The sequence below is a fragment of the Equus caballus genome, chromosome 3 (assembly GCF_041296265.1).
Source record: "Equus caballus isolate H_3958 breed thoroughbred chromosome 3, TB-T2T, whole genome shotgun sequence".
NCBI classification, from domain to species: domain Eukaryota; kingdom Metazoa; phylum Chordata; class Mammalia; order Perissodactyla; family Equidae; genus Equus; species Equus caballus.
Window position 1 is genome coordinate 104941408 of NC_091686.1, and position 10632 is coordinate 104952039.

The 10632-nt window shown below is 50.3% G+C and overlaps 1 long non-coding RNA gene across 1 annotated transcript; it reads right to left on the reverse strand.

Annotated features, from left to right (window-relative positions):
• Window positions 1-333: 333 nt before the first annotated feature.
• On the reverse strand, window positions 334-7673 carry LOC138923496 (uncharacterized). The gene is made up of 3 exons (XR_011437161.1): window positions 7534-7673; window positions 1303-1418; window positions 334-556 (listed from the first exon to the last, which is right to left on the reverse strand). It is a non-coding gene; the product is annotated as an uncharacterized lncRNA (long non-coding RNA).
• Between the last annotated feature and the right edge of the window lie 2959 nt (window positions 7674-10632).

Here is a 10632-nt window from a genome sequence, read left to right on the forward strand (position 1 = left end):
TCAACAGGAGATGGCAGTCTTTGGTACTCAAAGGTACTAGAAACTTCAGAAATAATCACTTGTTCAAGTCTCTTAGGGAAAATAAGAAATAGTGCCAAGACATGAATAAAATGCCATTCATATATGTTGAGAGGCAACATAGTAGGAGAAGGGCAAGGATTTGGATGTTAGATAGACTTGACTTAACTTCTTGACTTAATTGCTGATTTGCTGTGCATGCTAGGGCCAGAAACAAAACCTCTGTGCTCCTCAGTTTTCTCACTTGTAAATGAGAGTAATGCCATTGTCATCAGGAGAAGAGGAATTAAGCATAAAGTACATAACACAGTGGAGGTGCTTAATCAAGGATAATTTTATTATTTCTTCTGTGCTCTTACAGAAGATGTGGTAGTAACAGTGTGAACACATGCTTGTGCATATGTGCGTGAGCATGTGGTCCCAGCTTGAACCCATCTGAGAATCATCCACGTCTGGTAAAGGGTGAACCTCCAGGAGCGAGCTTGCAGGAAGGTGTTCTAGTGGAAGGAGGATGCATGGACAGTTTGGTCAGATGCTCCTAGACGGGGAAAGAGGGAGTCAGCCTTGGACATTGGTCCCTGACCTGCTCCCATCCCTGGTCCCAGAGATGTGAGTTGGAGGAGGGACTGCAGGAAGACACCAAAAAAGTTACTTTTATGAAGTGCTGTGTGGTAGAGAGAAGTGCAGAATGGAGAAGGCATCTCCTACTTCTGAGAGGCTATCAAGGTGCTAGTTCAGGGGGCATTGGGAGTGTGCAACGCCACATTACACATCAAGTCTTCATAGCCTTGCGGTGGCAGAAGGCAGCAGCTTGGGCAGGGCAGCGTTCTCAGGGAGGGAGGTGCCATTCTCAATGGCTTTTGAACATCAAAGAAGAGGGTTGGACAGTTTTTCTTGAGCACACATGGGATACCCCCAGGGATGCAAAGACATTACCGATGGGACTTTGAGGGGAACAGGAGTCTTGCTTTACCAAGTAGGGATGATCTGTAGCTTATTGCTGTAAATGTGCTCCATGAGCTGGTCCTGGGCCTCTTTGTACTGGATTCATTCCTTGCCTTTCCGCCACTCTGCTCTGTGTTACAGGGGGCTGCCCTTGCAGGCTGTGTTTCAGAGGTCCCTTTTTAAGGACTGAAAGTTTGTGTCTCCCTCAAATTGAGATCCTAACCCCCAATATGATGGTATTTGGAGGTGGGGTCTTTGGGAGGTGATTAGGTCATAACAGTGGAGCCCACATGAATGGAAGTAGTGCCCTTGTAAAAGAGACCCAGAGAGCTCCCTTACCCCTTCCACCATGTGAGGATACAGAGAAAAGAGGACCATCTCTGAACCAGGAAGTGGGCTCTCACCAGACACTGAATCTGCTGGCGCCTTGATCTTGGATTTCCCAGGCTCCAGAACTGTGAGAAATAAATGGTTGCTGTTCAAGCCGCCTGGTCTATGGTATTTTTGTTATAGCAGCCTGAACTGACTAAGAACCCCTGTAGCACTGGGCTTCTGGCCAAGTTCAGCCAATGAGAGGCTCTAGCAGGAGATGGGGGTTTGAGAGGAAGGAAGAAGCCGGTGTCTGGATAGCTCTTCCCGCATTGACTCTGTCTTTTCCCTGGCTCCAGCTCATCAACAAACAATCCCATCACATGTCTGGCTTGTACCAGGTCACCCTGGTCCTTGGCTCTGTGACTTGGCCTCTCCTCTTGCTCTCCAGCCTCAAGACAGCAGTGACCCCTGGCTGATGCTCATCCCCGGATTGCCTCACTGTCTCCCATTTGGCTTTCTGCTCCTCCACCACCAGTATGACCAGTTTCCTGTGTCATAGAAACTGGAAATGGCATCTGCTTTCCTGGTTAGACTCTATGGCTACAGCATCTTCTTTCCCATGGGCCTGAGGAATCTCAGGTTCTCTCTATTTTGATATACAGATAAATATGGAAGAAGAGAATGATATAAATTTTATGAGATGCTAAAAATGACTCCCACTTGAGTTATTCAAGTCTTACTAATCCAGGCATCTCCCTACCTCCAACATCCCCAGGAAATAGCAGGCTTGTTCCAAAAACCCAAAAAGTTGATTCTCTGGTCTCTCTTCCCTCAGCTTGAGTTCATATGGACTCTGACTTGCACCATTCGCATCCCACTGAGGTTAGGGCATCTGATTCCATTTCAAATTTACTTCCTTCTTGTGGGTAGACAGTTACAGTAATGGCTCCCAATGGAACCAGGGCTCCCTCTCCATACTCTGGGACGGTCCCCTCCCACATTGACTCGGAGCTCAGCTATGCAACTTGCTTTTGCTAATGGGACAGCAAATATAACACAAGCAGAGACTGGAAAAATAATTGTGAGTTGAGCCTTTCCTTCTGTCTTGTTGCTTTTGGATCCCAGCCACGATGTGAAGAAGCTGAGGCCAGTCTCTGGAGAGGCACGGCCCAGCTAACGGCCAGCATCAATTGCTAGAAAAGTGAGTAAGGTCATCTCAGATGACCCAACCACATTTTGAGCTGTCGACTGAATGCAGTCAGATGACCCAGGTGAGATGAGCAGAAGAACCAACCAGCTGAGCTCAGACCGAACTGCTGACCCTCAGAAGCATGAGGAAATAAAATGGTGGTTGTTTTCAGCCACTGAGTTCTGGGGTGGTATGTTATGCAGCAAAGGATAACTCACACAATTCTCTTTCTACATTTTTGCCTTTTTTTTTTTTTTTACCAATGACTAGCACTATCATCCTGTTAACCGCCTCTGGAGGACAGAGCCCTCTGCCCCTCACAGCCACCTCAGCTGACCTTTTACTACAGGGAACCTCATCCTCCACCCAGAAGCATGGGTTCCATCGGCAAAGACGCAATGGCTATCCCTGTACTGCTTCCCCTCAAGAGTTAAGCCCTGACTTCATTGTATCCTAAGTTTCCTTTAAAAATTTTTTTTGGAAAAAAATGTGGTTTTGCTTCCAAATGATGTTCCAAAGCTCTCTGGCTCACCAAGGAGTAATCCCTCAGCTGGAAAACGCAGCAACGCTGCTATTTTAGTATGGCACCAGGCCTCCGGCTTCTTGGTTCTGCCAGGGCTGCTGATGCTTCCTTATGGAAAACTAAATCAACTGCCTAAGATATAGAGACTCATCCCAAAGGGATACTTCAGAAACGAGAGACCCTCTGCCTTCTTTCCATTCTGCCTCTTTCTGCCCAACCCCTCGCTCCTGCAGCCAAAGATGGGTTTTCTTCCTCTGGAGCCATGAACTTCTAACCTGTCTAAGTGGAGGCCCATCTGTTGTCCCTGACCCTTTAGCCTCTCCCCACACTCGTCCTAATTGTTCTCTGATGAAGGCTGAACGTAAGCCTATGTAACACTCCAAAAATGCACGGCTGGCCGACCAAACATTAACAAGAGAGACAGCTATGAGAAAACAATATGCCTGTTTGCTCAACCTCCCTTTCTGCCGGCAGACTAATGCTGGAAACCTTCCCACTCTCCAAGGGAAGAGGTGCTTTGCAAATCCTGCCAAGTGTCAAAATGGATGGTGTTTGAACAGCTTCCTCCGGCTTGTGCTGTTTTTCAGACTGTCCCTTGGTAGAAACTCCCGTGCATTCTGTGCATAAAACATCTCCCCTGGACCCAGTAAAGGGAGTGGTTTGAGGATGGATAGCTTGCTCAAGCACTGCCCTTCCCTGACAGAAGATCAGTGGGCAAAGGTCACCAAGCAGAAGCTCCAGAGGCCGTCTCAGGTCCTGGAGACAACTCGTCACCACAGGGAAAGGCACTGGGGCTGGAGGGAGACCAACAGGTTCGGGGCCCGGGCCAGTGGTCTAAATGTCAGCTGTGACCACCTCTCAGGAAATGCATTCGGGATCCAAGATTCCTAGGCCTCCCCAAAGTGGGTCAAAGAATGCTCATGCTGGCAGTAATGGACCTGGCACCACTTGCCTCTCTCCCTCCACCCAAAGTTCCGGGAGCATTCCCTTCGGGTCTCGTGTCTTCAGGGAAGCCTTCCTTGTCCCACTACCAGCCAGCTCATCCCTGGAATCTGTTCATCTCTGTCTCCCTCTTTTGCGGCCCCTGCTATGTCCTGGACATTCTCCCACAGAGGAAGTCTACGCTTGATTACACTTACTGGTTTGCAGGTTCATCTACTTTGAGTGGACTGTGCCTCCTACAGAGAGGGGACATATTGTATTTACTCCATATCCCTGGCTACCCACTCAATGCATGTCCTTGGTAGGTACTCAGTAATGTTTCCCGAGTAGATGAATGATCCACCACATTTTCCATTTAACTCAGAGAAGACAGCGTGCCCAAGGTCACCCAGCAGGTGAGAGCCCGAGCCTGGATTCGGATCCAGGTTTGTCCAAATCTAAAACCTGAGCCATTCCAATACTCCACCTGGCCTCCCCAGTTAGTGACCCCTGCCTACCACACACACATGCACATGCGCACACACGCCTGTACGTACACTTACAAATCACAGGAGAGCATGGGTCGAATTAGAGAATATCAGAGGTGGAAAAGATCTAAGACACCACAGAAACCAATTCAGTCATTTAACAAATTAGGAAACTGAGGCCAATGGGATTAATCATTTGTGTGAGTCAACGTGCTTTGGACCTACTTTAAAATTTGGTCTAGGGCTCTTCCTGTTGACAATCCTATTCAATTTGATTTAACCCATAGCCCCGTGGAAGATACACATCTGAGTGAGAGGCAGTTCCTGCCTTCAGAGAGATTGCAGTGTAGTTGGGAGAGAAACACAAACACAGCTATAAATCCAGGGCAGGATGGGAGGGATCCAAAGTGGTTCAGGCCCTCAGAGGAGACAGAGATCGCATTCCACTTAGAAGAGCCAGGAAAGGCTTCACACAGGAGATGACACTGAGATGAGCCTTAGAAAAGGGCTCTATGAGGAAAGTTCAGGCGGAGGGCACAGCACAAGCAATGGTGGGGAGGTGGGGAAGAGCGTCCTGAGTACCAGAGGAATGGAACATGGAAGTCTGCCCAAGGCAAGCGCTTTACCTGAAGGGGCAGGACTGGAGGTGAGGCTGCCGGGGTGGGTGGGGGGGGGGTGGGGGGTGGTACTGGGGCGTGCTTCAGGGTGATGAGAGTGGGTAGGACACCGACACGTCTCCACCTGGTATCTCAGAGGAGAGATGCTGCTGACAAGCCCCTTTGGGGAAGTGAGCAAAAGGGACGGAGACCTGGGGTTACAGAGCAGTAAGAGAAAAAGAAAAGCTAAGAGATTTGGATGGATGTGAACAGAGTTCTTTAGGCTGCAAGAGAGGGCAAGGGGGATCCCATTTTAAGGCACTAATATGCTTTCTCGTCTGTTTCCCACTCTCCAGGATTCACCCTGGATGTCCACCTGCCTGTAGGAGGAGGGATGACTGTGTGCCCTGAGGAGGGGCGGGAGAAAGGGGGGAGGGGAAGCTGTGTGTGCTGATTCGTATTAGGTACGGAAGGGATTCTGTGAGAAGGACCCAGGCAACGGCAGCTTCAGTCATTCAAAATAGGATTATACAGAAAGTTCCAGCCTTAGGAGCCAGAGCATTGTCTTGAGAAGGGATTTTCCAAATTCTTCTTCCTCCTCCCACAGTGCATCAAGACCAAGCCTAAAGCTTGGAGTTCTTCCATAAACAGAGGAAGACACCAAAGCCAGTCATTTAGGGGTCACGCGGGTCAGAAAGGAGGAAATGAGAAGCGCAGGACAAGCCCACCCTCTTTCTGTACCTGAGAATCTTAAAAAAAGAGGAGGAAGTGGACACATCGAGAATAGCCAGGCAATCAGCAGAACTGCCCTTTGGTCCCCATCTCCGGGCCTGCAGAGGGAGGGTGTTAGACAAGTGAATGTCACCCTTGGGACGCTGGGAGGAAGTCACATCACCAGCCACCCTGTTAGAACCCAGGGCACAGCCACAGAAAAGAAACTCTGAGGGGTCAGCCTGGGGGAGGCCTGGAGGTCAGCCTCCCTGGGCACCCTCCGTCCCATGGGGTGCAGGTGAAGAGTTGGGAGCCAGTGGGCTCGCCAAGGGGCCTGCTATTTTGAGACAAGCTGCCCTTCCAGCTTACAGACTGGAGAGCCAACGGGAACGGCTTTAGGGCTGCGGGCCTGCTGAGGCCGAGACACCAAACCGTCACCAGGAGCATTGTCTGGGCTGGAAGAATGGGCCACACTTTCATTATTGGAGGCTGGGAGGTCAAGTACGACCCAGGCAACAAAAGCGCATCTCCCCAAGACCAGTGGACAGCACACATCACTGCCCCAGGGCCGTGAGGGGAGAAAGTCCCGCTCGCTCCACACCACTGGGCCTCTAGGGTGGGGACAGAGGAAGCGGAGTTCCTCAGAGACAGTGTTTTTTCCTGAAGCATGAACATTATCTGAAGGGTTTTAAATACCACACAAAGTTAAACTGGGTTGGACGTTTAGTCTATCCTCCCCATCCCACTAACTAGTGGGTGGGGCTCAGAGCAGAAAGACCGGATTAGTTCTAAGCAAAATGATGATACTCTATTTTCCCTCCACATCCGATATGCGATGTGAGTTATATTTGTGCAACTGGCTACTCTGAGTTCCTGGGACATCAGAGCCAGCTGTAAGCTAGACTCCTACAGCCTCGAGAGGGACCCCAGCGGGCCTGTGAGGAAGGGTTCCCAGCTGCCCTTACAGGGTGGGTTCCATGTGGGAGCCTTCCTGGCGGAGCTGCGGGACTCACGTCCTGCAGAGTGGCCTTGTGCAGAGGGGCCTGAGCAAGAGGTGGGGTCTCTCTCTGCTCCACGGGTGGGAGCCAGGAGTCGGGCTGGCCAGGGGTGCAGAGAGGAGGGAGTTCTGCCGTAGTGGGAGCTAAGAAGAAGAAGAAAAAGGAAGGCATGTAAGATGTCAGAAAGGGACTTAGGAAGATGAGAGGTGCAGGCTTGATGTCCAGGAGAGGACCCCAGCCTGGGCCAGGGTCTTTGTCCAGAGTGTGGAAAACAGCGCACAGTGGTGAAGGGAAGCAGAATGCCCAGTGGGGATAGGCTGAAAACTTGTGGGGGAAAAATTTGTGGATAGAAGAGGGCAAAGAGAAAGAAAGGGGGAGATGGAGGGGAAAGTGAACAATAATGACGCCATGTATTTATTGCTAATGACTCCCGCAGCGCTCGCCCTGCGCAGACATTCAGGCGTGTGGCTGGGGGAGTTTGTTTGCAAGGGTGTGAGGCCAAGAGGAACGCCCCCCGGGCCTCACGGGGCAACAGCGAACGCAGCAGGCCTGCTGGGATGGTTGGGAGGGGACACTCACCGCGGCAGGGCTTCCCCAGCCTGTCCCCTGGGCCCCACCGTCCCCGGGGCAGCAGCAGGGCCCCTCGGCAGCCGGCGTTCCGCGGGGCGCTGCTGCCCCCTCCCGGGAGAGGCTCGCAGCCCTTCTTGTTTCCGCGCCGCTGTGCCGGCCCCCTCGCCCTCCCGGCTGAGGCGCGGGCTGCCAGCCAGCTGTAGGGCCACCCCCTCAGGTGTCTGACCCTGCCCCTCCCACCCAGCCCCTCTTCTGCACCTGCCTTTCAAATCGCTTCAGTCCATCCTCTCTCTCCGAGCCGCATCCCCGTGTCTTCTCCGGTAGTTCCACTCTCTCGTCCCCCACACTGTGGAGCTTGGTGATTAAGGGTGCCACCGTGGGCTCAGACGGCGGGTTAGGGCCCCCCCTCTGCCAGATTCTGGCCGGGTTTCTAAGCTCCCTGGGTCTCAGGCTCACTGGCGGAATAGGGTTGCAGTAAAGATGCTTGTCAAGCCGCGGCTCCATGCGTGGCACAGGATGAGCACTCAGGAAACGGGGTCATTATTGTTCACCGTCCTCTCCAACTCCCTCCCTCTTTCTGCCCTTTTCTGTCCATAGAAGCTCAGACTGGGATTTTCCCCACAATTTTTCAGCCTATCCCCACTAGGCATTCGGCTTCCCTACACCACTGTGGATCATTTTCTACGCTCTGGACACGTGGCAGAAACTGAGGCTCAGCTTTGGGGCTTCTCATGGGCGTCAAGCCCGCACCTCTCATCTTCCTAAGTCCCCTTCTAGCATCTTACTTGCCTTGCGTTTTCTTCTCCTTGTTAGCTCCCACTGCTGCAGAACTCCCTTCTCTCCGTCACACAGACCTTCTCTCCTGATCCTTAATTCTCCTTTACTTCCGTACTGACCTCTCTGTCTTCCTGCCCCATCAGCCCCCTGAGCCTGCTCTGGCCACGTCCCCAGTGACCTCTTTGCCCTTCAACCCAATACCCGCTTCTCGGACCTTATTTGATGGCTCTGCAGCATCCATGCTACTGACGGTTCTTTCTGTAAATCCTCTCTTGAATTTTCTGGGACACTCCCTGTGCTTTCCCTGTGACCTTGAACCCAGTCCTCATCAGTTTCCTCGCTGGCTCCCTTTTGTCCACCAGCACCAGCCACAGGACTCCCTCCTAGCCTTCTCTTTTCATTCTACACACCCACCTGAGGGGTGTGATTCCAGCCCCCGACACACACACACACACACCTGGGGCTCCAGCTGCTCACCAGTCTGTCTCCAGCTCAGATCCTCGCCTCCATACCCATCCATGCAGGCGAACACTGGTCATCTCCATGTGGATGGCAAGACATGCCACCAACTCTACAGGTCCCAAACTGTATTTCTCCCCCAAATGGTTCAAATTGGCTCCAAATCTGGGAGATATTTTTAACTACTTTCTCTCTCTTACTCATCCCTCTTACCATCCAACCCAACTCCACATTCTTTTTTTTTTTTTTTTTTTTTGAGGAAGATTAGCCCTGAGCTAACATCTGCCACCAATCCTCCTCTTTTTGCTCAGGAAGATTGGCCCTGAGCTAACATCTGTGCCCATCTTCCTCCACTTTATATGTGGGATGCCTGCCACAGCCTGGCTTGATAAGCGGTGTGTAGGTCTGCCCCCGGGATCCAAACTGGCAAACTCCGGGCCACCAAAGCAGAGCATGTGAATTTAACCGCTGTGCCATTGGGCCGGCCCGAGCTCCACATTCTATTGATTCCATCTTATTCTACCTTATTGCCTAGAATCCGCCTTTCACTGCTGTGGACTCAACAACAATTTCGTGGGTGCTTGTTATGTGCCAGGTACAGCTCTGACCATTCTGCACGCACGGCCTCATTGACTTCTCGTACTAATCTCGTGGAGATGGGAAGGAACCAAGGCATGGAGAAGTCATTTGCTCAGGGTCATATAGATAATAAGTGGCAAAGCCCAGATGGGGCCCAGGTCTTGCAGACAGCAAAGCCCTTGTTTTTTAGCACGGTTATGCAGATTACATCAGCATCTTATCATTCCTTGCATAGATCGTCCCATCTCTTTCTTACTAGTTTTCCTGACTTCAGTCTTCCCATCCCTTCAGTGTAGCTGTCAACAAGGTGACTTCCACTCTGTTGTTTCCTAAAACTAAACCTCAATCCTGAGACTCTCCTCAAAGCCCTTCAGTGGGCTCTGCTGCTCTTAAGCTAAAATCCACACTCTGGAATTTCTTCCTACCCTTGTACCCAACTTATTTCCTACTTATCTTTCATAATCTGCAGAGAATTGTCTCTGGATCCCCAAGATGGATCAGGTGATTTATCAGTTAGCACTAGATTCAGCTACATGGCACAGAAACTCCAATTAACAGTGGCTTAAATAAGATAGTTAATGCCTCCCTCTTAAAGAGTTTGTAGCAGGCAATTCAGGATTGGTATGGTGGCTACACTTTATCACCAATGACCCAGGATCCTTTTGTCTTTCTGCTCCACCATTCCTAACATGGGTTCCGTCTTTAATGTCTCCTCTTGGCTGCAAGATGACTGCTGCAGCTCTAGCTATCACAACGACATTCCTAGGAGCAGGAAGAAGGAAGGGTCAGGGGCCAAAGTGTGTGCCTCCCAGCTGGTTTGGCTGTTTTAATAAGCTTTCCCAGAAGTTCCAACTTCTGCTTATATATCTTTGGTCTCTCAAAGAGAGAAATTTCCCAAAAGAGAAGTTGGAGAAAATTTTTGAGTGGGGTACATTGGAAACCCCAATGGATATGGGATAGACAACTAGATGTCTCTGCCCAATTTCCTTCCTTTACATCCCCTTGGCACTCCTGCTTACATCTGCCATTGCTCTTTCCTGACATGTCAATGTAAATACCTGCCTATCGATTTCTCTCTCATACCAGTCTGAAGACAGTGCACAGGACAGCACCTTGCACACAGTAGGTGCTCAGTATAGCTTTGCCGCTGAAGGTCCTCTGCATTTAAAGAGGTCACAGAACTCTGGATCGCAGACCTGGTCCTGAATCTCATCATTGTGCCACGGTCACGTAAGAGAATGTCCTCGTTCTTAGGAGATATATGCTGTAGTGGCTGAGGATGGAGGTCGTGATGTCTGTAACTTACTCTTAAAGGTTCAGCAATAATAAGATGTATTATATTTAGATATAAATTCTTTATATGTATATATAGGATATTGATTAATAGGTAGGTAGATAGATGATAGAGAAAGCAAATATGGCAAAATTTTAACAATTGGTGAATCTTAGTGGAGATTTATGGAAGTTCATTATTCTATTCTTGCAACTTTTCTGGAGAATTCTTTTTACAAAAATGAGAAGTTAAAAGGGTCACAAAGACTGCACT